The sequence below is a fragment of the Alexandromys fortis genome, unplaced genomic scaffold (genome assembly GCF_014885135.2).
Source record: "Alexandromys fortis isolate MF-2015 unplaced genomic scaffold, M_Fortis_MF-2015_v1.1 scaffold_10, whole genome shotgun sequence".
NCBI lineage: Eukaryota > Metazoa > Chordata > Mammalia > Rodentia > Cricetidae > Alexandromys > Alexandromys fortis.
Genome location: NW_026067895.1, coordinates 10,886,517 through 10,901,690, shown reverse-complemented (window position 1 = coordinate 10,901,690; position 15,174 = coordinate 10,886,517).

Below are 15,174 nucleotides of genomic sequence, written 5' to 3'. Positions count from 1 at the left end.
GGAGTTGATGCTGAAGCCATGAGGGACTGCTGATCTCTGACTTGTTCTTCATTGCTTGCTCAGGCTGCTTACTAACAACGCCCAGGAAGTGTTGAGTGGTGGCACCACACACAGTGACCTGGGGTCTCCCACATCAATCGCCAAATAAGAATGCATATGAAAGGCTTACACATTTCATGTGGGCCTTTTCTAAGTTGAGGTTTTTTATTCCAAAGGAACTCGAGCTTGTGTAATGTTAACAAAAACAAAAACAAAACAAAAAAAAAAAAAAAAAAAAAAACAGCCAGCAGAGAAGGGTTGGTTAATAAACTGAGTCCTGACCAAACTTTGGCTCATAGTGGACTAGCTGTGCTCTCAAATCCTGAGGTTAGTATTTTTCTCATTCTCTAATTGTAGCATTGGAAGAGACATATATGAGGTCAATACAGTTCCCACAGTAGGTTCTTTAGCTCCAGGGAAAGAACTTCCTTAATGGAAAGCTAAACAGAAATCTCTGAAGTGGATTCTTATCTCCATCCCTCCCCAAGAAGACAGATAAAAAACCATATTGTATACCAAACAATAGCAGAAATTAGTACTATGCATGAGGACTATATGATGTGGACATGGGTTTTAGCTATCATATTCTCATTGAATTTACCAGTCAGGGCTCTGAAGAAACAAGGTACATCCCAACATGGTTGATAACGTCCTCAGAGCTTCACAGACAAAGTTCTCTCTAAATGTAGCTCACTTTCAGTGGTCTGTATTGTCGAGCACTTCCCAAGATCATGAAGCTACACCCAGTTAGGACAGAATTATATCCATATGGCCAGGAGGTACATGAGGGAGTGCCTAAAATCTCAGGTGAAGGTCCAATGGTCCTCCCAGACCCATTTGCTAGGAAGGAATGTCTGCAGTCAACAGTCTCAGTCTGCGAGTTTCTTAGAGGTAGTTGCAGCTGTTCTGATAAAGGTACCATCTAATATGCTCAAAAGATGGTAATCTATAACAGCTTCACAGGTATATTACCATAATGTTATTATGGAACTGTATGAACAAGGAGGAGTTTTACTTTAGAGGGAGATCTGACTGAATTGCACAAATGTGATCCAGCAGCTGGATACATCTGACAAAGAACAAGAGGTCTGTCACAATCGTAAAACTTAGAAAGGTTCAGTGCACAAGGTTATTTCATTATGCTTCTATCATGATAAAGAATAATGCCCAGTACCTTCTAGGCCTTTTGTATTATCCAGGCAGCATATTTAACATATATTAAACATACACAGAAGGCTTCCAGTTTTTAGAGACGCCAAAGTAGAAAAGAACTGTGCATTGTAGTTTCACACTGAAAGCATCCTGTAGACACTATGACACCCTAAGTACCAGTGTTGGAATAAAAATAACCCATGGTAAATCCAAGGAAGAGAAAAATAATACAGATGGTGAGCTTCTGGAGCAAATCCACATCATGTGAATTTGGGAATTAGGTGCCTATGGGAAAACGATTTTGGCATGTTATTGATCCTGATAGATATGAAGTATTTGGGCATTTTGACCATGGGAAATCAAGAGATTTTCATTTAGAAGAAGCTATCATAAACTGGGTTCTATTTGGTCCATACAGTTATAAGGTCATGCAGGTGCAGCCCCAGTACATTATGAGAAGGAAGTAGAATGTCTCAAATAAATCCCAAGTGGAGCAAGTGGTAATGCAAGCCAGATGCATGGAGACCTGACATCCCCATCATCCATCATTGTGCCCTAGCGTTGTCTCAGCTCATAGCCATAGTCATATAGGGTAAGTAGGCAAGGTTCTTTAAGACAAACTGACCAAGGAGAAAAGGATCGACTTAACACACATGGTTGGGGTCGGTCATTCTATCTTCCCATGATGAAATTGGAACCCACGGTTGCCTTAAAATCACCTATGAGAGTATTCCTAACGAGCAGAGGTTTGGACAATGTATTCTTTCTTCTCCAAATTGATAAAGGTTCTAAGACCCGCTATTCAGAGCCCTCACACTTGAGTGTCTATGGGTTCCCTTACTAGAAGAGCTGACTGCTAAAAGAATAGAAATGAATACCAAAAGAAGAATATGAGAAGAATGTGGTTGAAGTCTAAATGTGGCCAGATACAGAGGAATGGTGAATGAGTGAAGAAACGAGAAGGCTAGAAAGGTAGGTTTTGGGGTGTCATGTGTACATGCATGAGCATACTGTGTGAAATTTTTCCAACACATGTTAATACCTACCCAGAAGTTTCTACAATATTAGGGACCATAAACAAACACACATACAAGATGATGTATGTTCATGGCAGCTAGGCCCTGTCACAGGTTTTAGCAGAACTGGTTTTAGTGGCATGAGCAGTGGGGTGACTTTGCAATAAAAACAGGGATGGAAATACTTTCTGTTTTAAAATCACGGACTCTTGCTGGGTGGTGGTGCCACATGATTTTAATGCCAGCACTCAGGAGGCAGAGGCAAGTGAATCTCTGTGAGGTCAAGGCTAGCCTGGTCTACAAGAGTTAGTTCCAGGACAGCCAGGGCTCTTAAACAAAGAAACTCTGTCCTGAAAAACCAACCAATCAATCAATAAAAATAATGGACTCTTGTGTAGAGTATGATTTTTAAATATTGCCATTGAGTATTCATCTTTACCAAAAACGCTCAAACCAATCTTCAGTTGGTGATATGGTGCTATTAGAATATTGTTTAGTAGCAAACTGACTATAATGAACCAACTAACCTTGGTTACTAGTAGTCATTAATAAGACAGAATTATGTCTCAGGTATACCTATACAGACCTGTTTTCTTGCCTGTGAAAGACTCAAACATACCCATAGACTTAAGGTTTTCTCTATCAGCATAAAGAGTATAAATACAGTGATATCCAGGACCCCAAACAGCAAAGACTCAGAGTGTATATATCATACAATCATACACAGGTCACAAAATACACATTACCATCCAGACACAGCAAACTGTGAATGGCTTTCCAAAGTCATGCTAAAAGCCCAAGTTTATAAGTAACAGTTTACATGGATGACACACCAATGCCTGGGACACAGTAGATACTTAGAATCACAGATCTCTATATAGAGCTCTGTCCCCAGTGGTCAGAATACATGAAACTAGGAATGAAAATATAAATGAAGGAATAGTTCAGTTACCATCACTTCTTGCTGGATCACTGATCAAACGGATGCTTTCTTCCTCACACTGGGGTCTGGGAGTTTAGCAGTCCCAGTCACACGGGTTGGGATATTTTAATCGAAAGATACAGCTAAATTGCACTCAACAATAAGACACAGCTTGTTTATGCTAATTTCATAATTCTTGTGTCTACAAACCAGTAGAAAAGTAAGGATATTATATTTTCAGGGGTAACTGACCATCCTTCAAAGGTTGCTTTTACACAATAGGGGCAGATAAACTACATTTAACATCCAGAGATCCATCTGGGTGCCATTTGGTACTCTCTTCGCTAGTGTTGGAGGCAAATACCCACTAAAGTAGCCTGGTCTGAAGTAACACTGGGACTGAGTATCACAATACACTCTGCCTGAGGATCTAGGTCACCAACCAAGATGAGCAGGGGTGTTGCTAGAGCATCTGACTGAGTAATGGGGAAAGAGGGAGGGAAAGAAAGTGCTGAGGTTCTGAGCCCAGCTCCTCAGCAGAGGGCATCACCCCCTCCATGGCAAATAAAACTGACTCCAAGGAATCCTGAAGGAGTTTCTCCTTGAATGTCCATTCAGGCAATACAAGGGCAGGCTATGTTAGAGACTGTGACTTATCAGTTCTCTTTTCCAAGAGAGGAATTTTACCCTAGATACCTGAAAGTTGTTTGACAAAAGCCTTCAAGGTCTCCTTGGCTGCAGAGAGCCACCAAGTGCATGCCTTTCCTCGGGTGACTGATATCCAAACATTTGGTGACTTTACATAACTTGCTGATTCAAGAGAAGTTGAGACAATGTGGACAGACCATGGTAGTCCCAGATTGTCATGTGGGGCTGGCTGAAGTTTTCACTGAGCTGTACAACTATTGAATTTCTCCTTATACGATTTTCTTTCAGATGTATATCCCAGTGGCGCACTACAGTAAGCATCCTGCATGTTAAAGGTCCACCTAAGATTCTGTCTTCTAGAAAACAAAATTTTCGCTTCAAAATAATTTCATGTATCATGTTTTGTTTTCCCTTTGTAGTAATACTAGAAGCTAGGCAAGGTAGGTTTTATTTTTTAGAAAGAAATGGGGTCCAGAGAAGTTACGTGGGGTTTCCAACATGTCACAGTAAGACTCACCATTGACAGACCCACAGACAACATGCCTAACATGTCTCATTTTCTTATTTTACCATGTGCCATATCTGTGCAGAGGGAGCCAGCCTAGGCTGAAATTTCATCCTTCTTCTGTACAACATGCCCAAATTTTAAGGCTCATCTCTCAAAGCACTCTGGGAGATGTTATCACAATACCACCAAGGCAGTATATAACCAGTAAGGGGGAGATGTTTGAATGATGTTTTTATGATATATTGATCCTATAAAGGCTTATTAAAAAGTAGACCATGATAATAAAATGCAAAGGTTGTCACTTACAATGAAAAACCTGGTGATTTAGAGGTAGTGCCAGACCTCAGGATCATCTTGTAGACAAGGCATAAATAAAAACTAGCAAGAGGTTTGGTGTTAGAAAATACACAGCAAACTCACTGATCTCAGGGCTGGGTGTATCCATTGTTGATGGTGATTTCCCTGTGAATATCCAAGATCCTTAACTGGATGGCTTGATTTCCTTGAAGTATATGGTGTAAAGAATTTTCTTCTCAGCAGATTGCTAGAAAGACTATATCCATACTTCATCCTGGAAGAGAGAGATGGAAGACTGTGGAGCTATGTGGGAAAAAGAACAATGGGAGCAGGCAAAGATGTGTTCTAAAGTAGCAGGTCTAAAATCTCAATGAACTTAGCTTGACTCTGTGTGCCAATGTCTCTCTGGTCTTACAGGTGTCTTTCCTTGAATTGTAAAGAGACCAGATGGCCACCGGTCCCTCACAGTGCTCAGACTTGCATACTGGCTCTTGTCTCTGGCCTGAGCTGCTTTGGATTTCTGACAATATACAGACTAGAAAGGAAGTCCAGAATGTGGACTGTACATGTCAGAAGCGATAGAAGAGGAGGTGACATATGGAGCGACTGCAGTTCACAGAGGATGCCTGGTGCAAGTTCAGTTCCCAGACAGGACTGGGGGAGCCAGTGGTATCATGACAATAAATTAAACGATGTCACATTATTTTCAGTGAGGGATTTAATTAAGTCATTCATACAAAGGTATTAAAGTTAATAATTAGTGTTTTGTGGCTACTACCCCTGCTCTCTATATCTAGCACGTTCAAAACTTTCAAGTGAGTAAAATCAAATGAAAACATCCATATCCCAGTTTCCCAAAGGAGACTATAACACCCAACACCCTGAAGGCAAGCGGACATCATCTCTGTAGGGATTAGGTAAATCAGCAACAGTGATACCCGACGGCTAGGGAATAAATTATTTTTGAAATCCAAACAAGAACAGCTTCAACCAAGTGGAGTAGTTGGCTACTTGATGGTATGTTTGAAAATATGGAGCTGACACCTTACTAGACCTGGATGGAGGTGGGTGGTCCTTGGACTTCCCACAGGGCAGGGAACCCTGATTGCTCTTCGGGCTGAAGAGGGGGGGGGACTTGATGGGGGGGGGGGGGGGGAAAGGGGAGGAGGTGGCAGGGAGGAGGCAGAAATCTTTAACAAGTAAATAAAAAAGAAAATATGGAGCTGTTCCACTGACATTTGCTTTTTCCCTGCTTCTGCAATTACCAAAGCATCTTCCGTGTTTCTCTTATTTTTCTGAAAACAGTGATATCTAATATTCTTATAAGGGGCAGCCATATTACTTTTACTTTGGCACCTAAAAGATCAGCTGTCACAAAGTTGAGAAGAAGAGGAATGACCGAGTGTGACTGGAGTAGGAAAGGGAGCCTAACTGAATTACAGCTTCTGCTCCCCATGGCTAGACCAAGCACAGGGTGACAACGCAGAGCAACAGATTGGGAAGACAGCCCCAGAGAGGGGAGCAAGTATGTGCCCGCCCTCTTTCCATTTATTTTCCTATCAGGTGCAGTACTTGCCCTTATCTCTAGCCCCACAGAGAGCATCAGTTCCAAAGGTTCTAAAGAGAACAATCTGCAGGTAGAATCAGCAACCCACCCATGGGTAAAACACACTGAAACATCCTTTACTGGGAAGGACGTGTGTCTACGATCTCTACCGGAGAAGCAGTCACAGGTGGGACACAGAGCCCTGGATGCACTCTTAAAAGCAGCCAGGCAGCTCTCTCCCAGGCAAGATTCCATGGCTTCCAGACAGATGCCAAAGGCGGTTTAGATACCCTAGTTCATTGCTTTCATCCCTGTTGAAATACAGGTGTTCCTGAGAGAGTTAACACCGAAGTGGTTTGGGGGTGAGGAATTGATTGCCCAGCAGGAGACTAAGACTTAAGAACAAAGGTTCAAAATGAGAGTGGAGAGAGCTTGAGAATGAAGGCCCATGCCTTCAGGAAAAAAAAAAAAAAAACCCTCAGGAACAAAATAGAAGGGTTTGAAGTAGAGTCTACTCACGTCAGTATTCATGTAGATGAGCAAATCGTGAAAGCATTTGTAGTTGGGCTTTCTTCTTCCCAGAGACCCAGAAGTCCCTGCCGTACCTCCTGCCTAGCCTTTGGCCACTTAGCTTTTTATTAAGCCAATCACAGTGCATGTCTTTTCACAATATCTCACAATAAGCATGTCCTTAGCCTTTTCCTTGGCTGTTGTTTCCAATATTCACACTGCAGTGGCGACTATCTGGCATTTAGTGTTGAGCAGTGTGATAACGGGGGACGTTCAAGTCCAACGAGATCAAGGAACATTCATTGTGGAGTCAGAGTGAAGAGTCAGGTCGGTGTCCTCGTTTGTACAAATGACATTTTCTTGACTGCTCCTTTATGACATGAAGGAAGGTGACATATGCAGACAACAGGGAGTCAAGGCTATAGCTCCACACAGCTTCACATAGACGAATATAGGTGGTACCCCTGGAAAGGTCAAGGCTTTGCCTAGGAGATTCCTGTCAGTCATTGGCACATACTATGTGCTCAGTAAATGCTAGTTTTTCTACTTTATCTTTAGAAAGCCTTTAGTTTCTGTATTTAATGCAGACTGTGAGGCAGCAATTTGTCTCCTCTCTATGATAAAATAAAAATATGTTTGAACTGATCTTCATCCGAAGAAAGTTCGTATGGGTTCAGTGTGAGCTTCTTACCCCCTACCCCCATTAAAGCACGCGGAGTCCATATCATTCTCTGTGTCTATACTCTGACAATGTGTGTGACATTCTTTAATTAATTAGTTCCCTTCCAGCTCCTGCATGCTGGGACCCGCTGGATAACTTTGGCATGTGTTCCAAGTCAGTTCCCCTTGGGTGCTGGATGCGTGTTTTGTGACTAGTGTAACCTGTCAGCACTTTCCTTTCCTGAGCTTTATCTCCCCCTTTCAAGTCTGTTTTCTTCTTCTCTGACAGGATCTGGCAGAACCTCATTCTTTTTCAACAGAATTCCAAAGAGCATACTAACTACCCGATTGCTTTTCTGATTACCCCAAGAATAAAGGCAGCCTAATCCCACATTGAAAACCATGCTATACAGTGACTGTTGACATCAGAATAGCAAACATTGGCAAAGCTATTAAAAGAATGGCAGACTGTGGGTAATATTTTATCTTTGCCTAAGGGGGTCTTTAAAAGATGTTAAGAGAGGGCGTACTTAGGAGACTGTACCAGCAGACACTGGGCTTAAAGAAAACGCTATTTATCCTACCAGCCACACCATGGGTATGAAATTCTTTCTGAATTCTTCTCACAGCTTAGCTGTCCATGCTGCCGTGATGGACAACATCAACACGGTGGTCAGGTGACAAAAGGGGAAAGTCAGAAAGCTGGGAGTGATGGCTCACTCCCGTACTTTCAGGACTGACTAGCCGAGCGGGAGGCAGGAAGATTACCATGAGTTCAAGGTCAGTCTGGGCTACTTAGTAAGGTACTGGGCAAACTGGACTAAAGAGGGAGAGACTGTCTCAGCACACAGAATTCAGGGAGGAGACCCAGAAGTCTCTGACTTAGCCCCATCTTCACGGATTTCTCATCATCCAAGATTGCTCAAAACCAGCTGTCCTTGTGTTGCTTTCTTCTTCATAGGTTCTATGTTACTCCAGGAACCCCACAGTTCTTTGTGTTTATCTATATTTTGATTTTCTTTCTTTTTTAATGAAGGGTCTTCTAGAGCACTTCTTAGCATGCCAATGTCCCCCGTATTATAAATGTTCCAGACTACACAAGTTTTTTTGATGTATATACTTCTGGCACTTAGATGTATGGCAGGTGCTTAATGAATGTTAGAAGAAGGGATGGATGAAAGAAAGATTAGTGAAGTACTGGACATATGCTATGCTCTGTCTGTACTCTACTGTGGGCACTAAAGAAACAGCAGATTCTGATCAGTTATTATGAGGACCAAGTCATTAGGTTGGCTCTCCTGAGCCCGTGGGAGAAGTTATAAAGCCTTCTTGGGTCTATGATAGGGTTGGTTTTCTTTTCTACAGTGCATACACTGACATGGACCTCTAAACAAACAGAGCTAGATCTTCCTGTAGGAAAGATAATTTTACAGCTAGGACACTAGATGGATAGAGAATTGAGTCCTATGAAAGTGGAGTGCAGTATTGATGCTATGTAAGCAAGTGATGGCAGATCTGAGACTAGAGCTCATATAACCAGACTAGAACAGGGCCTTTTCTATTGAGGTCATCACTGTAGCCTTTATGGGTTGCTATGGTACAATACAAAGTAATGGCTAAGAAACAGGATTTAGATCTCGCAGTTATGATCATTGGGAAGTCCAAGATAAAAGTATAAGTGGTTTGAAGTTTGACAAATGCTTGCCTATCGTTTCATAGGCAGAAATTTCTGATTGTATTCTTCTGTGCTAGAAGGAGATAGCCAGTGGTTTCATATAATCACCTCCTAATATTTTCATATTGGGGATCAAATTTCAATATATGAGTTGGAGTATAATTAAACATATAAGCCACAGCAATTATGACATGTTGTGTGCATGTAAGTACATGTGCAAGTGTGTGTATACGTGTGTATCTTAATTAGGATTTTATTGCATGATCAAAAGCAATAAGAACCCTAAGACAATCAGTAACACTCATACACACAAAAAAATGAGCTTTTTTCAGCTTACATTTTCACAGCATACTCCATCACCAAGGAAAATCAGGGCAAGAACTCAGTCGGGGCAGGAACCCAGAGGAAGGAGAGGATGCAGAGACCATGGACTGGTACTGTTTTTCTAATTTGCTCTCTATGGCTTGGTCATTCTGCTTTCATAGGATGGCACCATGCAGAGATGGGCTCTCCAACATGAGTCATCAATCAAGGAAATACACCACAGGCTAATCTGGTGGGAAATTTTTCTTACTTGTGGTTCCTTCTTCCAAAATGACTGCAGCTTGTATCAGTTTGACATAAAGCTAGCAAGCACACGGCTGACAGACTATTCTTTTCCAGAACAGTCTTCCAATAAGCCTGTGTCCATTAAACAACAACCCTTCTCTCCTTTTTCTTCCACACCTCTGGTAATCACCAATCTGACTTTATTTCTATAAATTTCTACTCTTCTAAGAATCTCACAGAGTGCAATTATACAGTATCTGTCCTTTTGAATTTGGCTTATTCTACTTAACATAATGTCTTCAAGGTTGATTCATATGCTAACTTGAGTCTAAATCTGTTTCTTCTTGAAGCTAAAAAACATTTAACTATATGTATATAGCCAATATTGACTGTCTATTACAAGCTAATGGCCACTTGTGACGTTTTTACATTTTGGCTATTGTAAAATATTGTGATGAACACGAGTGCAAAATATCTATTTGAGTACCCACGTTTAGTTATTTTTTATATAACCATAGATTGATATTGGAGAAAAGTATTTTCTTGATTATATGTTTCAAGTCTTAGGCAGGCTGGATGGAGGCCATGACAATCTCAGTATTTAACTCCTTGCATTTTAAACATTAAACATGTGAAGATTACTGAATCTACATCCAGGTGAATCCTGTTTTCTGTGTTCCATATTAGCTGGATGTTTGGGTCACACCTGCATAGGATGCAGTACCAGGGCAGGAGGAGAAAATTCTGGTGACCTAACTCAACACACGAGATGAGATACACTTAATAGCATGATACACTCATAGGAAGAGAGGAGGGAATGACTAGTGATGGCCAGTTTAATGGGGGTATTGATGGAAGTTCATCGTTGAACTCTTCACAGTCACAGAAATGCCATTTAGGCAGGAAATAAGTCATCAGCAAAATGTGTTGAGAAACTCATATTCCAACATAAGAGGAGGGGAAAAGCTATGGTGTATAGTTTAATCTACCTTGAGTATAAATGGTGATCAAGCATCAAAAAACAAGTCGGGAAAAACTAAGGCAAGCGATGAAGGGTTTTACATCTGCACTAAAGACCTTGAGTTTTACACTTTGCTCTTGAGGCAAAGGGAGCTACTGTAGGATCTGCAGCAGGAACACAACATGATGACCTCGGTGCTCTACACAGATCCCTCTGGGCTGCATGTGGGATGCTCTGACCAGGAACGATGGCTAGTTGGGCATCAGGGCTATTAGTCTCAGCAACAATCAGAGCCACAGAGAATGAAGAGCAAAGGACTGTGGAAGAAATGGCCAAACCCCCTAATAACCAGGATTTGGTGACTAGGTTCCCGATTGTGGGAATGGGGAGGAAGCTGGTAGAGGAAGTAATCGGGGTGACTCCAAGGTTATTGGCTAGTAAAGTAGACCATCACTAGATCTATTCCTCTGGTGAGAGAATTAGGGAGGAAGAAGAGGTCAGGGAATGAGAATGATAAACATATTTGAACATATGGACTACAATGTCCCTCTCTAAGAGAAATTTAGCAAGAATTAAAAGTTAAAGAGACAAAATTTGGGCTCAAACTTGGCCGACTTTATGAAAAATCACTACTTTAGTCATTTTATGCAACAAAATAAGTATTTATACAGTGAATTTAATATTGTCAAAATCATTTAAAAAGTTGAAGAATTAGGACCTAAGTGAATTTGTAGAAATAATATCTATAACATACAAAAGTTATAAGAACAATGTGGCACTGAAAAAGCCTGGGTTAAAACCGGTCTCGCTGAACATAGCGGACAATGAGGACTACTGAGACCTCAAGAACAATGGCAATGGGTTTTTGATCCTACTGCAAGTATTGACTTTGTGGGAGCCTAGGCAGTTTGGATGCTCACCTTACTAGACCTGGATGGAGGTGGGTGGTCCTTGGACTTCCCACAGGGCAGGGAACCCTGATTGCTCTTTGGGCTGACGAGGGAGGGGGACTTGATTGGGGGAAGGGAAGGGAAAGGGGAGGCGGCGGTGGGGAGGAGACAGAAATCTTAAATAAATAAATAAATAAATAGATAAATAAATAAGAACAATGTGGCAAAAGCCAACTCTCCATCATAATCAGGAGGCTCAGTTGAGTAAAGTGAAGACCACGTTCACCACCGCATATATACCTTAAATTAATTTCATCACTATTGTTATGTTAAAAAGTACTCTGACAAATGGGTTTGAAGAAAGAAATGGTTTCTTTGGGTTATAGGCCACTATTATGGGGAAATCAAGGAAGCAGAAACTTGAAAAGGCTACTCACATTCATCCATAGTCAAGAGCAGGAAGCAATGAGTTAGAACATTCTAGTACTTAGTTGCCTTTTTATTTTTATTCTTCCCAGGGCCCAGTCCATGAAATGGTGCCATCTACATTCAGGGTGGGTCTTCACAATTAAATACCCAATTTAAAAAAAAAAAACCACAGGAATGTTCACTGGCCAACATAACCGAGACAATCCCTCACTGAGATTCCCATCCTAGATGAGTCATGTCCACAATCAAAACTAGCCATCACATGCCTTTACCCATAGGAAGCTAATAATCAGATACAATAAAACTGCTGTGAAGACCCTGGTGTTCCCATGATTGTTCTTGCCAGCAGCAACCATCAGCTATAGCAAGCAGATGGTGTTGGCATCACTTCAGCTTTTAAAATCTTACATAGCTGTATTTTCCTGACTGTGATGGTGGTTGTAAAACTGTGAATATATGAGAAGTCACTGATTTATACATTATGGTAAGTGGGTAAATGTTTTGGTATGTAAGTTATATATCAATTGGTGAAACTTACTCTTTCCCCCAAATTCTAGCTGCAAGGGAGTCGGAGAATAATTTATCACTTTACAATGTCTGTACAAAAGGATGCAATATAAAGATGTTGAAGTAAATTTTGAGTAGACAAATTTTTGTTGTTTTTACAGGGATAAGTAATGATAATATGAAAAAATAATGAAAAAGGCAAATAAAGATCTGATACTAATATTTCAGAAAATACGGAAAAATTAAGTTTAAAAATGAGACAGAAAAAATGGCTAAGTTGACAAATTTTGAAGCATGGACTCAATCCTGAAAGCCAAAAGTAAAATATCAAAGTTGTAAGGTAGAAAAATAATTAATGTGTACCACTTCCTAGTTAGGTGGATTGCAAAAGTCCCTCCTATGCATCTTAAGATTCTATAGTAATACTTGTTATTACACCTACTTTCTGGGAAATCAATCAAGACAATTCATGTAAAAGCATTCCATTTCAAACTTCTGTTAGCTGTGATTATTTTGAAAATAAATTCTTGATTGATCTTCTTTCCTGGTAGCTTACAGGGCACTTTCAGATACCATGAGAACTAATCTACACAGAGAGGAGGCCAACACATCAGCTCCAGCTCAATTTCTCTAAGTCCTGTCTCTAAAGTGCATGGTGTCCTCAGTGTAGGGACATACCTCTAATTTATGGGAGGAAACCAAGAACAATGACAATCTGTATTTCTTTGGGAAGTCACTTGGGCTATCCTGACCAGCAGCTTAAAGGGAGGTTTGCCATGCCTGGCACTGGGAATTTTGTTACATAGTCTATAGCTTGAGGGTGGAAACATTATCACCTATGTGGCATAACATCATTTAAAGTATATATGTATATATATATATATTTGTGTATATATATATGTATATATAAATGTTGTGTGTGTATAAGTATACCTATTTGTGTAAGTCTGTGTAAAGAATATGTGTATATATTTATATCTGGCTTGTGTACACATATATATGTTTTATAGATGTATTTATAAGTAAGCACATAAAACAATCTTTTCTATGGTTTTTATAGATGTGTTTTTAAGTAAGCATTTAAAATATCTCTCAATGTCTTATCAAACACTTAGTGCTCTCTCTCCTTCCCACCTCCTCCTCCCAAGTTAAAACTCCCATGTTTTTTCCTTTTCCCATGATCGAACATCTGTGTCCTATTTTGTCCACTGTAGGGCCTCCTTCTCCCTCTCTACCCCCACATTCCCTTTCTACTTTCCTGGTTTCTGTGGTTACTTCAGGTTATATTTTCAAATCTAAAGAGTCCCACACAGCTGGAAGGCCTATGCATCGCAACAACAACCAGAGTTTGGCAAAATATTCACAGCAGTATATTAGTAGCACCTTTATTTTAGGGGCAGCCAACAGCAGTCTAATTAGAATTAAGGCCTGCTCAATGGGAGGGAATTCATGTCTGGTAATATAGGCTCACTATAGAGAGGTTATATTCCCTAGAAGAGAACCTGCTAGTGTCATTTTTCTAAACTAATATAATTTCTGCTTTCTAAATATTTAACTTTATACTCAGAGACAAGTGTAGCTCTCACCTTCATCAAAAAGCTTTTTAGAGCAGATAGAAACTATGAGAGAGATTCACAATTATTCAAAACAGAGAATAATTAACTATGGGCTGCTATGCCTTAACCAATGCATATACAATGTAACACCTATAATTTGGGCTCATAGAATATCTCATAAGAGGGAGTGGAAAGATTGTAAGGGCGAGAAGATCAACATAGCTGCTGTTTGATGGGGTCTTCTAGATGTAGTGGGGATGCTGTACACATGAAATCTCAACACTATGGCTAAACAAGATCTGCAGAATGACAACACCAGATGACTTTTTAATGTGGGTGGGGAAACTTCCCAAGGTCCTACCCCTATGTGAAAAGCTACAAAGAATCAAAGACGAATGAGAGAGGGAAGAATCAGGTTTTTTTTTTCTCCCAGGTATAAGCCCCCAATAAGTTATCTAATACTAAAGGGACAGCTCAAAACATATGTAAATATGAGAAACATGAAATGAACTTATTAGGGTGTGTGTGTGCACAACACATAAATGTAGCGATTATGGGGGGAAAGTCTTGGAGTTAGGGGCATGGAATGAGTTGAATTGAATAGAGGAAAGGGTTGAAATTATGTAAATACAGTATTCACAGATGACATTCTCAAAAATACTTTTAATTAAAAACCAGATCATTTAGCCTCTCTAACCACTTTGTACCTTAGAGTTAAGATATTTTCTAAATAACCTACTTGAACAAAAACTCTCACCACACTAGTTTAACTATTTCATTTCAACAGAAATAAAGAATACCTTCTCATATGGAGCAATATGCCACCTGCAAGCATGCATGTAGAGAGTCAGAAAGCATCCTTATGAGCAAGGATCTGAGAATTGACCAACAATGCAATCTACTTCCCATAGCGTTCCTGTGTGGACATGGTCAGGTGAAAGATGTCAGGTGAAAGAAGTCAGCAGACACACGAGCTCTGCTCCCACTCTTACACTCGTCCTCCTCAGGCCCCATTCTGCTCCTTCCTGCCACCTCATTTCCTAACTCTCAAACACAGACAGCCTGTGTGCTTAGGAGTGGGATTCCAATCATCCCACTTCTCAGGCACTCGGCTACATTTGTAACACACCAGCTGTTTCTGAGAACACATTCTTAATATAGGAACAGCAAGACATTCTGCAGTCACTGTCCTAGGCCATGCCAGAGCTCTGTCACAGCAGCGGATCATATTAAAGAACAAAATCAAAGCTGGGTCCTCGGAGAACTTGCTCAGGATCTCTTTCCGAGTGCCCCACTCCATCTTGGTTTG